The sequence below is a fragment of the Coregonus lavaretus genome, assembly GCF_964263955.1.
Source record: "Coregonus lavaretus genome assembly, chromosome: 29".
In the NCBI taxonomy this organism is placed as follows: domain Eukaryota; kingdom Metazoa; phylum Chordata; class Actinopteri; order Salmoniformes; family Salmonidae; genus Coregonus; species Coregonus lavaretus.
Genome location: NC_140016.1, coordinates 36,227,304 through 36,249,151, shown reverse-complemented (window position 1 = coordinate 36,249,151; position 21,848 = coordinate 36,227,304).

The window sequence follows — 21,848 nt, the reverse complement described above, 5'->3', positions numbered from 1 at the left end:
TGTTCAGAATCATAACAACGCACACCTTCCGGCCACACGATTTTCCTGACATTGTCAACCAACCCGCCTATGTTCCAATACTGCACATACTGATTTTCCCCCGATCTTTCTTTCATGTTATGTGCTTTCCGCCTCATTGGTTGATCCATAGTTGTCGATGTTGCAGTAAATGTTTACACTCTTTCAGTCCATAAACAATAGGATACAGCGCAATTCATAATGATGGAGTCAAAACGATGCCTCCAAGTTTGTCGGCTCAGCAACATTCATTTGAAAGTACATTGTTGAGCAGTGACACCACCAATTTGTCAATTTCCCATCTTTGCTCATGTAGCTAATTGTATCGTTTGGTTGTTTCCGTCTAATTTCCTGTCTCAAACATCAATAGGCTTCCAAACATTGAGCCAGGCAGCCTATGGGTTGAAGACTTAAAGTCTAGCCCACATTTATACAACACCATTAGCAATACATTAGAAATAAATGCGTGCTGTGGAGATTTATGCATCCGGAATGAATGGTCTCTAGCAGACAGCAGTTACTGGATCTACTGTATAATGCTCTCCTCTACTGTGTGTCTGAAATTAGTAATTTAGTTTATTTATGGTGTTCTGATAACACTGACTGTAAATAAGCCCCCATAATGCAAGGCTTTCTGCCTAGTGGTGAATGACAAAAGACGGGATTGCCACAATAGCATTTCAAGTCATTATTCTCCATCTTACGATGTTTGCGTTGATGGTTATGCTTCTTTGCTTGGTTGTGCTCTGTCTTTCCTTTCCATCATTATGACACTCTACTCCAATCAGTTGAAAGTGAGCTACCCTAGTGGCATGTTTAATGAACACGGTAGAAACAGGGAGAGAGAGGGGAACGCTTTGTGTTGTAGTTGTTTGACTGAGGGAAACAGGGAACCCAGTGCTCTGTCAGATTTGGTGCCTCCTCATGACAGGCCCCTAGGCCCGAGTCGCCACATTCAGACTTGCTTTCATGACAAAGAGAATGAGGGATTTACCCCCGCTGTTATTCACACACACACACGCCTGGGGGTGGTGCTATTCTTGTTTTGTTTGGACTCATTTTGCAATTATATTTTTTCCTTTCGCCTTCTTAAATTGTTGACTTCGGATACAAAGATGATATGAAGGACAAGGACGGAGAACATAATAGTTGCGTTTAATGTACTCCCTGAGATACAACATTAGATCTACATGCATGCATACATTAGAGTATACACGCATACACACATACATTATATACCCACACAAAGCACAAAACACATGGACAGCTGGGCTGAAAATTGCACCTACCACTGAGTCAAACCTTATGTTGTTGTTGACATAGGCTATTCAACAATGCTTCAACATGCGCTACATATCAAACCAGAATGATTTCAATATGGAAAGCCTTCAAAGAGGCGCCGCAGAGAATTTAACACTTTCACTCTCAGACTTTTCTGTCTTGGCCTCACTCCCTGCAAAAGGAAGCAATACTTTCAAGGTAAGGGTGGTATGTGTGTGTGTGTGTGTGTGTGTGTGTTTGTGTGTGTGTGTGTGTGTGTGTGTGTGTGTGTGTGTGTGTGTGTGTGTGTGTGTGTGTGTGTGTGTGTGTGTGTGTGTGTGTGTGTGTGTGTGTGTGTGTGTGTGTGTGTGTGTGTGTGTGTGTGTGTGTGTGTGTGTGTGTGTGTGTGTGTGCGCGTGCGTGTTTGTGTACAGAAAACAGCCATGTCAACAATCCCCTTGGAATGCATTAGAGACTCATCAACGTCAGCTGGGGCTTAAAACCATCCACTCAGCTCTTTCCCTTGACCGTCCCCTCGTGGCAAACATATTCTCATTGAACAACTTCCATAATAGGGAAGGTACCGCCGAGCGGGAGATGGGGAATTTTACAGCAGCCTCAGGGGTGTAAGGGGGATACAGGAGAGAGGCATGGATTGAAGCATGGAACCAGGAAACTATTGATCTATTTCCACTGGAGAACAAAGAGGAAAAGAGAAGATCCTGAGCACATAAGTGTGTGTCTCAGATAAAAATGTACCACAGGAATATACATGTGACTATTTTTTCCCTAACTATTTTTCCATGTGACTTCTAAAAATGTATGTCCTATTTTCCAGTCGGTGAAGCATATGTTGATGATATGCACATCCATCCCAAACTCAATAAAACAGGTGCTGGGCAAAAATGTACGGTAGATTAAAAAATGTATGTACTAGAAATAGACCTGTTTTATTCATGCTGCACCATCTTACACAAACACATTTTTTTGACTTTAGTCTTTGTCCAATCCAAGCTTGCACCTGTCTTACTGTAAATGTATTCAATGATCTGCATGACAGTCAGCAAAAAAAAAAGTTTCAAACCCCAAAATGGAGTTTCCTCTTGTTCAGCCTTGAAACTTCTGATTATGTGAAAAATATTTGATGTGGCATATTATTAGCCATAGCTTAACCTCATTGGTACTGAGGGGACTTGAGCCCAAGGCCTTAGCAATCCTAAAACAATAGTGTACCATTTCAAATCCACTTTCCAGCCCCTTAACATTTTCCCATCAAAGTTAGCCGAGGGGCTGGTAAGGGGGAAAAAATGAAGATGACTGTAACTTCTATGAAGATAATGCTTTCTGGTGTCGAGGTCAACCACTGGCCGGACCCACTGGTTTTTCAAATAAAATGATATTTGTCACATGCTTCGCAAACAACCGGTGTAGACTAACAGTGAAATACTTACGAGTCCATTTTCCAACAATGCAGATTTTACTCCCGACGGCCTCCCTCTTTCCCACTCCCCCATTTTTTTGGTCTCTCTCTCTCTCTCTCTCTCTCTCTCTCTCTCTCTCTCTCTCTCTCTCTCTCTCTCTCTCTCTCTCTCACACACACACACACACACACACACAATTTCACTTTATGCCCATGAGCAGCTTGGAGTAGAGAGGGAGATTGGGAATTTGTATCACCTCTAAGTTTCAAAATCATTGGACCCAATTCCATTTATGAATGTCTTTATTTATGCATTAAATAGTTTTCTTTTGCACGTTCTGCCTTCCCCATGGGTTCCACGACTTGAAATGGCAACATATTGAAAAGAGAGCAACATAATTCGTTTCCAAGCCAGGTCTATAACAGCTCTCAAACTATGACCAAGGTTACTGTAAGAAACACTTGTAGAGTAAACATATGTGGCTGATGTAACCTTGCATGGCTGGTGCTGCCTGCCTTGCTTTACTTTGAGGATGCCTTCCAAGGAACGGATCAGGTTGCCCTGGGCAACTGCAGATGCCATCGCCTCCTGTTGTCAATTTGACAACGCTCACTAAATATGCAATTGGGAGCATCACAATTGTGCCCTATTATGTACATGTAAAATGGCATATATCCCAGCCAATGTTAACTTCCCTTTTTTCACTCCAGTAGCTTATTTTGTATGGAACCCATTGAAATTGTATTGAATGCTGATGGATTGTGTCACATCCCGCCTTCGTCTGGGGGACTGGTGGTTGTCAATGTGAAGTGCTGAGTCGAAAGTTTTCGACGGGTGAGCGGGAAAATGGAATTGTGCAGATTAAGCTGCCTTAGAGCCGTTTATCAGCTGTGGAAAGGATTCGCTAGCTGCTAGCCTCCATGTGGCTAATAGTAGCATAACTAGCCACTACACTGACCATCTCCATTAGAATGGAGAATAAAAGTTTTTCAAAGGGCATTTTCAGTTCACATATTGTTCAATATTAATGTTGTACAATGTTGATTTAAAAAGTGGAATAGGCCTATTTGTGGAAAAAATTAGCTAGCCTAGCCTCTTTGTCACTAATAGTAGCATAACTAGCTGCTAGACAAGCCACCCATAACTCTGCCTCAGTTATTCAAAGTGCATTCTCAGCTCACAGATTGTTAAGAGTTGTTTCTACCCAAGAAGCCTTTGTCTTTGACTGGATATACTGGCACATAAATGGATGTCACACCATGCAGAGGTGTCCATTTACAAATAATCTAGTTGACTGAAATGACCAGACTGTTGATGCAGTTTGAGAACATTCACTGCCTCCACCATCAATAAGATAGGAACATTAACAGTCAATGGAATCACAGCTATACAGGAGCTCACGGTCAATTTAACATATTAAATAAAACATGAAATAAATGTAGCTTATTATTCACACATATACAGTATATTGCATTATAGTGTATCGCTTTTTGCCAGTGTAGGCTTGATGTACATTTACTTATACATCATTACGCATTCAACTACGAAGGTGAATTTTTTTTCAATAGTGAGCTGAGGCTACCCAAATGACCAGAATATTATAATGTTTTGCAGTGGAACTTTGTGATAATCATGGAAGATTGATTAACTTTGTCCGTATGATAGGCTACACCATTCTGCCTTCACTCACAAGATACTGTTGCATTTGCAGCTCCACTCCGTGTCCTAACTAGCTAACCAGAATAACAAGAAGAGGGTAGGTCACTGTGTAACTTGGCCAGATGTGTTCCCTCTCCTCCAGTCCATTTTCAGTCTTTCCCCTCTGTGACTGTCATCCCTGTTCCTAAACCCACCCTCACCGTCCTCCTTTCGGCTATGACAATTGAATTATGATTGCCCTGTGAGGTTCCCATGTGACGCAGGTGTAACGGACGTCACGCTGCTTGCTTTACAGTATATCTTCCTTGCGCACAAGTCCTTATCAGTCCTTGCGTCCTCAGTCTCACAAACACACGTGACAGCCCTATTGACAACGCCTTAGCCAGCTGTACCACTGAAAAGCTAGCAATTTCATAGCATTTGAGGAGTGAGGTTACCAATCCAACTCTGTTACACAGCGTCGCTACAATATGTATGCTGAGATATGTGTATTCCTTTTTGTTTAACATCTGTGGCTGCAGTACATCAACAGCTTGGATGCTCCTTTGTATACTGTTGGTCTCTTGAACGCTATCCCACAGCGATAAGGCAAAATGTGCCATGAAGTTAAAGGAAGCGGAGAGGCTGTGAGTGTTGTGTACCAGAGTGAGGGCACTGGAGGTTCCCTCGTGAATAAGTAGGCCACTACTAATTCGAATGTGACAGCCTCCACTGGAGCGCTCTGTTACCCCATTTCTGCACTAATATACACACACATGCAGCCTGGTGCGGTCGCGCCTCCTGCGTAGGTCACACACTCTGCTTTCTCTCCCTCTCACTGCACAGCGTGGGCCAAGTCAGCTACAAGGCGAAAAGAGTTTGTCACTCTCATGGTCCTTCTTCCCCCAAGCTCCACTTGTGTGCGCGCGTGTGTCTCTGACGGTCAGTCATCCTACAGGTGCTAATTAAGGTCACCAGGTTTGCTGTATACTGCCATGCTAGTGGACGGAGCAAAGAAAATAGCAAGGTATTCATTTTCTGTGTGAGTAAATGTTGACACGGGAGGGAGGCCACACGTTTGGCTACAAATGAATTAACAACAGGCAAAGATGGACGATACAACTCAGTGTGTGATGGCCAACACCGTCATCGTACATCCGAAATGCTGGCAAAACATGCCCTTTCAATGATGACCTAGACAACCAAGTGATGTCAGTTCCTTACTAATTAGTGACCTTAAGTCATCAATCAAGTGGGTGGAGCGAAAACCTGCAGACACTTGGCCATTGAGACAATTGAGAATGTATGTGTGTCATTCAAGTGCTTTTGAACGGGGTATGACACACATACACAATCCATCTCTCAATTGTCTCAAGGCTTAAAAATCTTTCTTAAAACCTGTCTCCTCTCCTTCATCTACACTGACTGAAGTGGATTTAACAAGTGACATCAATAAGGGATTATAGCTTTCAACTGGATTCACCTAGTCAGTCAATGTCATGGAAAGAGCAGGTGTTTCTCAGAGATCAAAATAATTTTCAACAGAATAATGTTGCAGGAACGCTAATCTTATCTGTATCTAGCTACAGAAACGATTTCAGAACAATAAACATTATGAAAGTGACTAGTGTTCAATGACTATATACAGTTGAAGTCGGAAGTTTACATACACCGTAGCCAAATACATTTAAACTCAGTTTTTCACAATTCCTAACATTTAATCCTAGTAAAGATTCCCTGTCTTAGGTCAGTTAGGAGCACCACTTTATTTTAAGAATGTGAAATGTCAGAATAATAGTAGAGAGAATGATTTATTTCAGCTTCTATTTCTTTCATCACATTCCCAGTGGGTCAGAAGTTTACATACACTCAATTAGTATTTGGTAGCATTGCCTTTAATTTGTTTTAACTTGGGTCAAATATTTTGGATAGCCTTCCACAAGCTTCCCACAATAAGTTGGGTGAATTTTGGCCCATTCCTCCTGACAGAGCTGATGTAACTGAGTCAGGTTTGTAGGCCTCCTTGCTCGCACACGCTTTTTCAGTTCTGCCCACAAATATTCTATAGGATTGAGGTCAGGGTTTTGTGATGGCCACTCCAATACCTTGACTTTGTTGTCCTGACTGATGTCTTGAGATGTTGCTTCAATATATCCACATAATTTTCCTTCCTCATGATGCCATCTATTTTGTGAAGTGCACCAGTCCCTCCTGCAGCAAAGCACCCCCACAGCATGATGCTGCCACCCCCGTGCTTCACGGTTGGGATGGTGCTCTTCGGCTCGCAAGCAACCCCCTTTTTCCTCCAAACATAACGATGGTCATTATGGCCAAACATTTCTATTTTTGTTTCATCAGACCAGAGGACATTTCTCCAAAAAGTAAGATCTTTGTCCCCATGTGCAGTTGCAAACTGGAGCAGTGACTTCTTCCTTGCTGAGCAGCCTTTCAGGTTATGTCGGTATAGGACTCGTTTTACTGTGGATATAGATACTTTTGTACCTGTTTCCTCCAGCATCTTCACAAGGTCCTTTGTTGTTGTTCTGGGATTGATTTGCACTTTTCGCACCAAAGTACATTCATCTCTAGGAGACAGAACGCGTCTCCTTCCTGAGCGGTATGACGGCTGAGTGGTCCCATGGTGTTTATAATTACTATTGTTTGTACAGAACGTGGTACCTTCAGGCGTTTGGAAATTGCTCCCAAGGATGAACCAGACTTGTGGAGGTCTAGACATTCTTTTCTGAGGTCTTGGCTGATTTATTTTGATTTTCCCATGATGTCAAGCAAAGAGGCACTGAGTTTGAAGGTAGGCCTTGAAATACATCTACAGGTACACCTCCAATTGACTCAAATGATGTCAATTAGCCTATCAGAAGCTTCTAAAGCCATGACATCATTTTCTGGAATTTTCCAAGCTGTTTAAAGGCACAGTCTACTTAGTGTATGTAAACTTTTGACCCACTGGAATTGTGATACAGTGAATTGTAAGTGAAATAATCTGTCTGTAAACAATTGTTGGAAAAATGACTTGTGTCATGCACTAAGTAGATGTCCTAACTGACTTGCCAAAACTATAGTTTGTTACCAACAAATTTGTGGAGTGGTTGAAAAACGAGTTTTAATGACCCAAACCTAAGTGTATGTAAACTTCCGACTTCAACTGTACATAGGGCTGCAGTCTCTAAGGTGCAGGGTAGAGTATCAGGTGGTAGCCGGCTAGTGTTAGTGTCTAAGGTGCAGGGCAGTGTATCGGGCGGAGACTTGTTGGTGATGGCTGTTTAACAGTCTGATGGCCTGGAGATAGATGCTGTTTTCATTCTCCCGGTCCCAGCTTTGATGCACCTGTATTGTCTCTATCTGCAAGATGGTAGTAGGGTGAACAGACCGTGACTCGGGTGCCTGAGGTCCTTAATGTCCTGGAGGGCAGGTAGTGTGCCGCTGGTGATGCATTCTCTATTTGGACACTATTGAAAACGAGATGGTTCATCTCAAGAGATTTCATTCTGCACAAATGTCAAGTAAATAAATAATGTATATTTGTTATGATACTCAGGAGTCCAATACATTTGACATTTTAGTCATCTAGCAGACGCTCTTATCAAGCTGTCCATGAATCAATGCTGTGTTACTATGACTTAATCACAAGTGATTTGTTGTCCATGGCAACTAAGCATGGTGCTATTGAGAACTGTGGGTGCGTCCCAAATGACACCCTATCCCCTAGTGCACTAGGTACTGCCAAGGATGTTGCAAGGTGTTGTAATGTGCAGACCATACCATTTTTCATTTGAATGGAGGGTGAAATGTGTGTTTCTGACAATGGTTGCTCTCAATTTCACCTTCCACATGTGATATGTTGACTGTAAGGAAATAACGCTTTGTTAAAATTATAAACATCTGTCTCAACATTCAGCAAACAAATTATGTTTGTGTGTGTTCATGGGCATGCTCAATGGTGTATGTGTGACCTCAATAAGCCTCCAGTCAAATATGGAGATTTCTCTATTTTACAATGTACAAAGCGGCCTCTTGTATGGTTGTTCTTCTCGAGGTAACCTAGAAAACAACCTTATTTATTATTGATCACAAGACCTGAGGCTGCCACTCTTTGTATTCCTAGGTTGCACAGTTCATCTACTGAGCTTTTTATATGCATGTTCTACCACCAAGTGGAGAAAATAAGAAATTCCCTCTGCCTTTCTCCTTTCTGACTCCCTCTGTGAAGTAGTGAGCCTTCACCACATTGTATTTATTAACTATCAGATAAACCAAGTGTATATAATCCCTTTCATTATAACTATTTCTCATTACATGTAATACTAACGCTACCTTATCAATTGCATCACTTGACTGCTAATTGCCAATGTATGCTGATTGGCTGTGTAATTCAGTACCACAGGTGTGGACATCTTCACCTAATAACTGAAGGCAATGCATTCAGGAGGTCTGCAGCATTGAGATGCAGAAATATACACTGAGTGTACAGATCATTAAGGTAAAGGCTATGATCCCTTATTGATGTCACCTGTTAAATCCACTTCAATCAGTGTAGATGAAGGGGAGGAGACAGGTTAAAGAAATATATTTTTTTAAAGCCTTGAGACAATTGAGACTTGGATTGTGTATGTGGCTGTCTGAAGCCCAATGAGGAAATGGCCGGACACAGGTGATGTTGTATTGACAGTTCTGGTTACAGGCATTCGAGGGTTTGACTTCAAACTAGGAAGTGAAATAGAATCCATTGTTTTATAATGTGGTAGGCGGTTTAAGCAACAGCTGTGCTGGACTGTGATCAACATGGATGATAGTTCTGATGGTATGGGTGGGGATGATGAAAGTCATGGACCTGGATGGTCTGTGGGGGACACAGCCCAGCATTTGGTGGAGTCCAGGTACAGAAAAAGGCTAGACAGGCCCAAATATATAAAATCACTCATAATGTCTCTCATGCAGAGGCTGCGAGGCAGATTGGTGGAACTATTAGGCAGAATGATGGAGATAATAGGGTTACTCCTGGAATAAGTGGACCTACTGTAGGAAATGTTGCTTACGTTGGTCCAGACATGGATACAAGACCTGTTCAGAAATCGTGTTCTCACGAATTAATCAGATTTACTTTATAGCCTTCATTGGAAAGGTTATCAACCTGACTGCGTTTGTGGAAAGAAGAACCGCGAAGTTGAAGATCATTGTGGAAGCAGCAAGAGTTTTTAGGCGTAACAGATGTTACTGTCGCAATGATTGTTGATATGTTCTCTATAATAATACTGATGATGGAATGTCTCAGTCTGACGATAATTAGAGTTATGGTTTTTGTTATCCTTCAGTGGAATGACAGAAGCCTTATTGCTAACAGTCAGGAGTTTAAGAAATATGTAATTGATTTAGAGATCAAACCTGATGTGATATGTGTTCAAGAAACATTGCTTAGACCACATCTTGATTTTATTATTCCAGGTTATTGATCAATCAGAGCTGATAGATCAACTGGACAGGGTTGTGGGTGTGCTATGTTCATAAGGGAAGGTCTTGTATATCGTAATATAACTGTCCCTTATGAATGTGTGATGGTGGAAATCTACATTTTTACAATTCTTGTCGCCAACTATCTGTAGCGATGTTTGATGAAATCTCAGGAGAATTGGGCTCTAGAGATGGTGCGGCGACTTTAATGCACATAATAGTTTATAAGGAAGATATGAATGGAAACGAGCATTTAGTATGTCTTAACGATGGATATGGTACAATAGTTGATGTTAGAGGGGTTACATCCTGCCTGGACCTCTCACTGGCTTCTGACTTGGTTGCATCTGTGTGAATGGAATGTATTGAATTATTCTGTTGGAAGTGATCATTTCTCGATTTCATGTACCATGAACTTTGTTACTATTCCAGATAGGGTACCATTCAGAAGATGGTGCTTTCATAAAGCAGACTAGGAAATGCTGGTGTTCATTGCTTAAAGTCTGTTGGAGAGTTGTCTTTAGAGAGGCCGGTTGATGTAAGTGCTGCCTCTGTGACCTCTCAGATTTTGAGTCCTGCTAATATCTTATTTATATACAGTGGGGAGAACAAGTATTTCATACACTGCCGATTTTGCAGGTTTTCCTACTTACAAAGCATGTAGAGGTCTGTAATTTTTATCATAGGTACACTTCAACTGTGAGAGACGGAATCTAAAACAAAAATCCAGAAAATCACATTGTATGATTTTTGAGTAATTCATTTGCATTTTATTGCATGACATACAGTGGGGAAAACAAGTATTTAGTCAGCCACCAATTGTGCAAGTTCTCCCACTTAAAAATATGAGAGAGGCCTGTAATTTCCATCATAGGTACACGTCAACTATGACAGACAAATTGAGAAAGAAAAATCCAGAAAATCACATTGTAGGATTTTTTATGAATTTATTTGCAAATTATGGTGGAAAATAAGTATTTGGTCACCTACAAACAAGCAAGATTTCTGGCTCTCACAGACCTGTAACTTCTTCTTTAAGAGGCTCCTCTCTCCTCCACTCGTTACCTGTATTAATGGCACCTTTTTGAACTTGTTATCAGTATAAAAGACACCTGTCCACAACCTCAAACAGTCACACTCCAAACTCCACTATGGCCAAGACCAAATAGCTGTCAAAGGACACCAGAAACAAAATTGTAGACCTGCACCAGGCTGGGAAGACTGAATCTGCAATAGGTAAGCAGCTTGGTTTGAAGAAATCAACTGAGGGAGCAATTATTAGGAAATGGAAGACATACAAGACCACTGATAATCTCCCTCGATCTGGGGCTCCACGCAAGATCTCACCCCGTGGGGTCAAAATGATCACAAGAACGGTGAGCAAAAATCCCAGAACCACACGGGGGGACCTAGTGAATGACCTGCAGAGAGCTGGGACCAAAGTAACAAAGCCTACCATCAGTAACACACTACGCCGCCAGGGACTCAAATCCTGCAGTGCCAGACGTGTCCCCCTGCTTAAGCCAGTACATGTCCAGGCCCGTCTGAAGTTTGCTAGAGTGCATTTGGATGATCCAGAAGAGGATTGGGAGAATGTCATATGGTCAGATGAAACCAAAATAGAACTTTTTGGTAAAAACTCAACTCGTCGTGTTTGGAGGACAAAGAATGCTGAGTTGCATCCAAAGAACACCATACCTACTGTGAAGCATGGGGGTGGAAACATCATGCTTTGGGTCTGTTTTTCTGCAAAGGGACCAGGACGACTGATCCGTGTAAAGGAAAGAATGAATGGGGCCATGTATCGTGAGATTTTGAGTGAAAACCTCCTTCCATCAGCAAGGGCATTGCAGATGAAACGTGGCTGGGTCTTTCAGCATGACAATGATCCCAAACACACCGCCCGGGCAACGAAGGAGTGGCTTCATAAGAAGCATTTCAAGGTCCTGGAGTGGCCTAGCCAGTCTCCAGATCTCAACCCCATAGAAAATCTTTGGAGGGAGTTGAAAGTCCGTGTTGCCCAGCGACAGCCCCAAAACATCACTGCTCTAGAGGAGATCTGCATGGAGGAATGGGCCAAAATACCAGCAACAGTGTGTGAAAACCTTGTGAAGACTTACAGAAAACGTTTGACCTGTGTCATTTCCAACAAAGGGTATATAACAAAGTATTGAGAAACTTATTGTTATTGACCAAATACTTATTTTCCACCATAATTTGCAAATAAATTCATAAAAAATCCTACAATGTGATTTTCTGGATTTCTTTTTCTCATTTTGTCTGTCATAGTTGACGTGTACCTATGATGAAAATTACAGGCCTCTCTCATATTTTTAAGTGGGAGAACTTGCACAATTGGTGGCTGACTAAATACTTTTTTCCCCCACTGTAAGTATTTGATCACCTACCAACCAGTAAGAATTCCGGCTCTCAAAGACCTGTTAGTTTTTCTTTAAGAAGCCCTCCTGTTCTCCACTCATTACCTGTATTAACTGCACCTGTTTGAACTCGTTACCTGTATAAAAGACACCTGTCCACACACTCAATCAAACAGACTCCAACCTCTCCACAATGGCCAAGACCAGAGAGCTGTGTAAGGACATCAGGGATAAAATTGTAGACCTGCACAAGGCTGGGATGGGCTACAGGACAATAGGCAAGCAGCTTGGTGAGAAGGCAACAGCTGTTGGCGCAGTTATTAGAAAATTGAAGAAGTTCAAGATGACGGTCAATCACCCTCGGTCTGGGGCTCCATGCAAGATCTCACCTCGTAGGGCATCAATGATCATGAGGAAGGTGAGGGATCAGCCCAGAACTACACGGCAGGACCTGGTCAATGACCTGAAGAGAGCTGGGACCACAGTCTCAAAGAAAACCATTAGTAACACATTACGCCGTCATGGATTAAAATCCTGCAGCGCACGCAAGGTCCCCCTGTTCAAGCCAGCGCATGTCCAGGCCTGTCTGAAGTTTGCCAATGACCATCTGGATGATCCAGAGGAGGAATGGGAGCAGGGCATGTGGTCTGATGAGACAAAAAGCTTTTTGGTCTAAACTCCACTCGCCGTGTTTGGAGGAAGAAGAAGGATGAGTACAACCCCAAGAACACCATCCCAACCGTGAAGCAAGGAGGTGGAAACGTCATTCTTTGGGGATGCTTTTCTGCAAAGGGGACAGGATGACTGCACCATATTGAGGGGAGGATGGATGGGGCCATGTATCGCAAGATCTTGGCCAACAACCTCCTTCCCTCAGTAAGAGCATTGAATATGGGTCGTGGCTGGGTCTTCCAGCATGACAACGACCCGAAACACACAGCCAGGGCAACTAAGGAGTGGCTCCATAAGAAGCATCTCAAGGTCCTGGAGTGGCCTAGCCAGTCTCCAGACCTGAACCCAATAGAAAATATTTGGAGGGAGCTGAAAGTCCGCATTGCCCAGCATCAGCCCCGAAACCTGAAGGATCTGGAGAAGGCCTGTATGGAGGAGTGGGCCAAAATCCCTGGTGCAGTGTGTGCAAACCTGGTCAAGACCTTCAGGAAACGTATGATCTCTATAATTGCAAACAAAGGTTTCTGTACCAAATATTAAGTTCTGCTTTTCTGATGTATCAAATACTTATGTCATGCAATAAAATGCAAATGAATTACTTAAAAATCATACAATGTGATTTTCTGGATTTTTGTTTTAGATTCCGTCTCTCACAGTTGAAGTGTACCTATGATAAAAATTACAGACCTCTACATGCTTTGTAAGTAGGAAAACCTGCAAAATCGGCAGTGTATCAAATACTTGTTCTCCCCACTGTATGTGAGAATGCTGTTCATTGACTACAGCTCAGCGTTCAACACCATAGTGCCTACAAAGCTCATCACTAAGCTAAGGACCCTGGGACTAAACACCTCCCTCTGCAACTGGATCCTGGACTTCCTGACAGGCCGCCCCCAGGTTGTAAGGGTAGGCAACAACACATCTGCCATGCTTATCCTCAACACGGGGGCCCCTCAGGGTGCATACATTTTCCCCTCCTGTGCTCCCTGTTCACCCACGACTGCGTGGCCAAGCACGACTCCAACACCATCATTAAGTTTGCTGACGACACAACAGTGGTAGGCCTGATCACCGACAACGATGAGACGGCCTATAGGGAGGAGGTCAGAGGCCTGGCAGTGAGCAAGACAAAGGAGATGATCGTGGACTACAGCAATTGGAGGGTTGAACACGCCCCCATTCACATCGACGGCGCTGTATTGGAGCGGGTTGAGTTTCAAGTTCCTTGTCCACATCATCAACAAACTATCATGGTCCAAACACTCCAAGAAATTTGTGAAGAGGGCACGACAACACCTTTTCCCCTTCAGGAGGCTGAAAAGATTTGGGATGGGTCCCCAGATCCTCAAAGTTATACAGCTGCACCATGGAGAGCATCCTGGCCGGTTGCATCGCCGCCTGGTATGGCAACTGCTCGGAATCTGACCGTAAGAAGCTACAGAGGGTAGCTTCCTGCCATCCAGGACCTACAGTGCCTTCGGAAAGTATTCAGACCCCTTTACTTTTTCCACATTTTATGTTACAGCCTTATTCTAAAATGGATTTTTTTTTTTTATGTTCCATCATCAATCTACACACAATACCCCATAATGACAAAGCAAAAAGTATTTTAAAATTTTTGCTAATGTATTACAAATACAAAAACGGAAATATCACATCAACATAAGTATTCAGACCATTTACTCAGTACTTTGTTTAAGCACCTTCGGCAGGGATTACAGCCTCGAGTCTTCTTGGGTATGACGCTACAAGCTTGGCACACCTGTATTTGGGTATTTTCTCCCATTCTCTGCATATCCTCTCAATCTCTGTCAGGTGGTTGGGGAGCGTTGCTGCACAGCTATATTCAGGTCTCTCCAGAGATGTTCGATCGGGTTCAAGTCCGGGCTCTGGCTGGGCCACTCAAGGACATTCAGAGAATGTCCCGAAGCCACTCCTGCATTGTCTTGGCTGTGTGCTTAGGGTCATTGTCGGAAGGTGAACCTTCGCCCCAGTCTGAGATCCTGAGCGCTCTGGAGCAGGTTTTCATCAAGGATCTCTCTGTACCGGTACCCCCTGCGTATACACTCATTATCTTTTGGTTTCTTTTTACTTTAGTTTATTTAGTCAATCTTTTCTTAATTCTATTTTCTTAACTGCATTGTTGGTTACGGGCTCCGCTGCCCATCAGCTATATCTTGTGGATTTATATAGAAAATGTCTGCGGATTTGAATGATTTTTATGAGTGGTATGATTACCTCAATTACCTTGACTAACCGGTGCCCCCGCACATTGACTCTGTACCGGTACCCCCTGTATATAGCCTCGCTACTGTTATTTTTACTGTTATTTTACTGCTTTTATTTTTTACTTATAATTTACTTAACACTTATTTTTCTTAACTGCATTGTTGGTTAAGGGCTTGTAAGTAAGCACTTCACTGTAAGGTCTACACCTGTTGTATTCGACGCATGTGACAAATACAATTTGATTTAATTAGGGCTGTTTCAGTGACCGTACTACCTCCACACCGGCAGTCATGAGTCATGGCCGCAGTAAAATTCCATGTGACCGTTGAGTCACAGTAATCTCCTCTTATGCACTCTGAACATGCTTTGGTAGTACCCAATTGCTAATGACCATCAGGTCCTAATGGCCTGGTACTCAGGGCTCTATTGTCCCTCTAACCATTCTGACATCAATGCGAATGCAATCGAAAATCACATCAAACACTTATCAAAACAATATCGTGCTTTTAAAACTCACCTCACTGTTTTTTATTTATTTATTTCACCTTTATTTAACCAGGTAAGCCAGTTGAGAACAAGTTCTCATTTACAACTGCGACCTGGCCAAGATAAAGCAAAGCAGTGCGATTAAAAACAACAACACAGAGTTACATAAAGTCAAAAATACAACAAAATGTATATATACAGTGTTTGCAAATGTAGCAAGTTATGGAGGTAAGGCAATAAATAGGCTATAGTGCAAAATAATTACAATTAGTATTAACACTGGAATGATAGATGTGCAAGAGATTATGTGCAAATAGAGATACTGGGGTGCAAAAGAGCAAAATAAATAACAATATAGGGATGAGGTAGTTGGGTGGGCTAATTTCAGATGGGCTGTGTACAGGTCCAGTGATCGGTAAGGTGCTCTGACAACTGATGCTTAAAGTTTGTGAGGGAGATAAGAGTCTCCAGCTTCAGAGATTTTTGCAACTCGTTCCAGTCATTGGCAGCAGAGAACTGGAAGGAATGGCGGCCAAAGGAGGTGTTGGCTTTGGGGATGACCAGTGAGATATACCTGCTGGAGCGCAGACTACGGGTGTGTGCTGCTATGGTGACCAATGAGCTAAGATAAGGCGGGGATTTGCCTAGCAGTGATTTATAGATGGCCTGGAGCCAGTGGGTTTGACGACGAACATGTAGTGAGGACCAGCCAACAAGAGCGTACAGGTCACAGTGGTGGGTAGTGTATGGGGCTTTGGAGACAAAACGGATGGCACTGTGATAGACTACATCCAATTTGCTGAGTAGAGTGTTGGAGGCTATTTTTTAAATGACATCGCCGAAGTCAAGGATCGGTAGGATAGTCAGCTTTACGAGGGCATGTTTGGCAGCATGAGTGAAGGAGGCTTTGTTGCGAAATAGGAAGCCGATTCTAGATTTAACTTTGGATTGGAGATTCTTAATGTGAGTCTGGAAGGAGAGTTTACAGTCTAACCAGACACCTAGGTATTTGTAGTTGTCCACAAACTCTAGGTCAGACCCGTCGAGAGTAGTGATTCTAGTCGGGTGGGCGGGTGCCAGCAGCGTTCGATTGAAGAGCATGCATTTAGTTTTACTAGTGTTTAAGAGCAGTTGGAGGCTACGGAAGGAGTGTTGTATGGCATTGAAGCTCGTTTGGAGGTTTATTAACAGTGTCCAATGAAGGGCCAGATGTATACAAAATGGTGTCGTCTGCGTAGAGGTGGATCTGAGAGTCACCAGCAGCAAGAGCGACATCATTGATATACACAGAGAAAAGAGTCGGCCCAATAATTGAACCCTGTGGCACCCCCATAGAGACTGCCATAGGTCCAGACAACAGGCCCTCCGATTTGACACATTGAACTCTATCTGAGAAGTAGTTGGTGAACCAGGCGAGGCAGTCATTTGAGAAACCAAGGCTATTTAGTCTGCCAATAAGAATGCGGTGGTTGACAGAGTCGAAAGCCTTGGCCAGGTCGATGAAGACGGCTGCACAGTACTGTCTATTATCGATCGCGGTTATAATATCGTTTAGGACCTTGAGCGTGGCTGAAGTGCACCCATGACCAGCTCGGAAACCGGATTGCATAGCGGAGAAGGTACGGTGGGATTCGAAATGGTCGGTTATCTGTTTGTTAACTTTGCTTTCAAAAACTTTCGAAAGGCAGGTGCAGGATGGATATAGGTCTGTAACAGTTTGGATCTAGAGTGTCACCCCCTGTGTTGATCAATTTGAAGAAAAGTTCAACAGCAGGTTGAAACTGACTGTAAAACATGGTCTTTGTGGATGTTTCAAAGCCTACCATGAAATGGACAGTGATTTCTAAGGTGACGAATAATTCATAACACCCATACGCATATTAGAGTTTATGCATAGGCTTATGAGGCCAAGGCCCACATTTTTTTAATTAAAAAAAATAATAAAAACAAATATGATTTTGCCTTATAAAATACATAGCATAATGCATTTTATGCATGGCAGAAAAACAAAACTGATTTAAGATGTCTTTACATAATTGGTCTAGCCTAAATTAGAAAAATTGCCTTTGTGTGGACTGTATTATACATACTGAATGGACTGGTTACCTTATGCTACGCTCCAAAATGTATATCCATGATTCTGGGAGAGCACTTATAGCCCTAGGCGATGCTGTTGGTTCCTTGATTGTGTAGGGTGGCTTACAGGTAGCCTACAGTTAGTGAATTTGTATTTGATTTTGAATATCCTAGTAATAGGGATTTATATATATTTGTAATGAATTGGCTGGCACATTATCTTTTTAGCTATACAGAATTTCACCACCATACATTTCCATCTCCTCCTCTCTCCTTTATTCCTTTCTCAAGCATGCAGAGGGGCTGTCAACAGTTTAGTGAAATGTTTAGTTGTGAAAATATCATTACTATCGATGTTCCCGAACAGATTTCACTTGGTTTCCCAAATTAAGCACTGGGTCGTTGCAGGAACAGGGTTGGAGAGCCCATGGCAAACAGAGTTTGGGCGGAATATCACCAGTCGCGCAGAGAGAGCATGCTCCTCAAACAGTGGTTGATGCGTGGAGTGAAATAAGTGTTCTTATATTTATTTCTCAGCTGCTCATATTAAGCACATGCTCCGCTATAAAACCGATGTAGCCTACCCAGCATCATTGAAAAATGTATGATTGCTAGTTAACCTATTGCAGATCTGTACAAACGATCCAACTACCACTATTGTCACTATGGATAGAGGGCAGGATAGACAGTTGACTGGTAGATATTGATATGTGTTATAGTAAGCACATGGAAAAGCATAGCCTGTAAGGGATTTACCAAAACACCTTGATAGGGGAGGCACATGCAAGCAGATGTGGAAATGTGTCTATATGGAAGACATTATATGGCAAATGTAAACCATGGGAAAAACGCACTGAACTCCCCTGTGCCCAATAATTTTATTTTTTTAAACACACAACCCTCCCCACAGCAAAGAAAAGTTGGTCAACCTTATTTTGGACCAGCCCCCTAACCCCCCCCCCCCCCCCCCCCCCCCCACCCTAGTAAAATTTGAACAACCTTTTAAAGTCATTTAGTTTTGAAGTATTCAATAGGCTCCATTGGACTAGATTTCATGTGATACAATGCATGATGCCATGTAGGTAGTGGCCACTAGGTGACACTGCAACACAAGGAAGGAAGTCGCTTTGTGCACCAAGGTAGACTGAGGCTGTCCTAATATGGACACATATTCTAGTTTTAGAAGGAGAATGATACAGTAGGCCTACACACTTGCATGATGTATCACCATAGAGACAAACTGTTGTCCACTTGACTTGTGAAAGAAAATCATCCACAGGTATGTGCCTCTTGCTAATACCAGACTATAACAATTACTAACCAAGGCTCAACTGAGAACATTGTAAAGAATAAACCAGTCACTTATAGATCGAATCATAACTAAAGCCCTCCTAGCTGAGGCTGAGGCGTTTGGAAGCGACAATGATGTACTGCAGGAAGACAAAAGATGCTGGATTCTGTGCACTCAAAGCCATTTGTGTGTTATCCTTTCAAGGCATTGGGGACGAATGAGATGCAGTAGATACAGTCCATTGACGTTGTCAGGCTGGTCTTAGGCTGGTAGTCACTGTCTCTTGGTAGCTGTTGAATAACAGACTACTTGCTGCAAAGTCATTTTTATCTGCAAGGTTGAACAGGATACATTTTAGTGAGTGGCACACATCTGACAGATTTTGCATCGAAGATACAGGGATTTGATCAATGAGTGTTGGTATCTCAGTACAGGAATAGCAGAGTTTAGAGGATAACTTTGGTGTTAGACCTTAGGTCACAGAGACATAATGTAGTTACACTCCAAGGGAATATGTGGTTGATATGTGAGGATTTATGTAAGCTCTACCTGTTACACCTACTGTTTAGTCAAATGTGTTATTCATACACAACATTAAGAACACCTGCTCTTTCCATGACAGACTGACCAGGTGAATCCAGGTGACATCTATGATCCCTTATTGATGTCACTTGTTAAATCTACTTCATTCAGTGTAGATGAAGGGGAGGAGACAGGTTAAAGAAGGATTTTTAAGCCTTGACAATTGAGACATGGCTTGTGTAAGTGTGCTATTCAGAGAGTGAATGGGCAAGACAAATGTAAGTGCCTTTGAACGGGGTATGGTAAGTACCAGGTGCACCAGTTTGTGTCAAGAACTGCAACGCTGCTGGGTCAAGAATGGTCCACCACCCAAAGGACATACAGCCAACTTGAGACAACTGTGGGAAGCGTTGGAGTCGACATGGGCCAGCATTTGAGGCAGTTCTGAGGGCAAGGGATGGGGGGGGATTAGGAAGGTGTTCCTAATGTTTGGTGTAGTCGGTGTACATCGATGAGTAGCAGGAGTCGTAGAACTTGTCTGTCCTGACTGTTGAGCCATCATGGTGTCACGGTGCCAAATATTCTCTCTATTTTACATACAGTATACTATAACTGAGATTTGATCCATTATGTAACTTACCTAGACACCTACTGAGTGTTCATTGCTGTTGTTGAGCGATCATGGTGCCACTGTCAAATTATTCCTATTATTTACATAGTTTGCTGTAGCTGAGCCATCCGAGTGCTCACCACAGCCAAAGGTGTAGTTTGCCTCTCCACTTGAGTAATTGGTTTGCAATCAGCCTAAACTCTTAGTCACCTTTTGTCAGCCAGCCTCCGTGAAACATAATCCGCCTGAGGACGCAGTCAGTCAGCGCCACTTTCACAGTCAAGCGACCGGTGGACATCGGGTAATTACATATTTCAGGCACAACGATATGGCAAGTGCAATATTAAAACTGTGAATTAATTTCATTCATTTGCCAGGATTATTGTGTTTGATCAAATTAATATTTTCGCCGAATTGAGTTTGAGTTGAGGCGGTGGTAGCATCGCAAGTGAATTTTTGGGCAGGCAGGCGCTCTATAATAATGGGTTGTGTCAGTGTCACCACTCTGAAGCCCTCTCAAATCGATTTGTTTCCTTAAGGACTTCTTTGTTTACTCAATCCCTCTTCACATGTGTAGAATATTTCTTCCATATTTCAAGAGTGCTTTCGCTAATTGAATGCGGGAACACCGATCTGTCTAAAACAGATCTCACTTAGATTGATGACGTTTTGATGAACAGCTCGATCTATCACCTGCTGCTCAGGACCTTGCTTGGCTGAATCGGGTGTGTTTGTGTAGGGCTGGAGCAAAAGCCTGCGTGCTCATGTTTGCTTAATCCAAGAACTTCGACTTTTACTTTTGCCTATGCATGTTTACGGTTGGTTCCCCCTCTAAAATCAATCAATCAATCAAATGTATTTATAAAGCCCTTTTTACATCCGCAGATGTCACAAAGTGCTATACAGAAACCCAGCCTAAAACAGCAAGCAATGCAGATGTAGAAGCATGGTGGCTAGGAAAAACTCCCTAGAAAGGCAGAAAGAGAGGAACCAGGCTCTGAAGGGTGGCCAGTCCCCATCAATTATTCAAGAGATTCAGTCAACAGATTTCAGAAACACAGTGGGTATTCTCCCTGTGTTGATTAGAAGAAACCTTTAAACAAACCAGTTACACTGACGCTTCAATGGAAATTGAAATGACGATGCATCATTCAGGTTTCTGCTTCTCTCGACGTTTGACTACAGCCTTTATTGATGTTGGTGGAAAAATAACACTGACTCAACGTTGCACTTTCTCAGCATTTCAATGAGTAACGACCACCATTTTGCTTTTTGACTTCATGGAACTGTGTCAATCATAACTCACAGCATTGTAAAACCAGACTTAAGTGTGGAATAAACTTCAATCAGTCAACTTGTTATTTCATTTACTGGGAGTGGTATAGCGCTCTTGGTAGGAATCATCAGGATCCTGAAGGGGCTATGTAAATGTATCCTGAAACATTGCCTAGCTGCTCTAAGCAGTGCCTTAGGTCCTATTTTCATGCTCAATTGCCCAGCTTTCCCATCTCTAGCTACTGTATCACTGAGACAATCAACAAGGCATAATTGTTCTGACGACGCGGCCCTCTAGTAAAAACAAAAATTTGATTAGCTAGGTTAGACCCTGGATTAATTCATTTTCCTCGTCTGATGTGAGTGCGACATGGGAATGAGCTGTTGGTTATTAGATTTGGGTGTTACTCAACTACAATTTAGGCCGTGTTTCATCGTTATTTCCTTTAAGTGGCCTCATATATTTGTGCGCCATAATGAGCTTCCAATTGGCTCTTTTTGTTTTC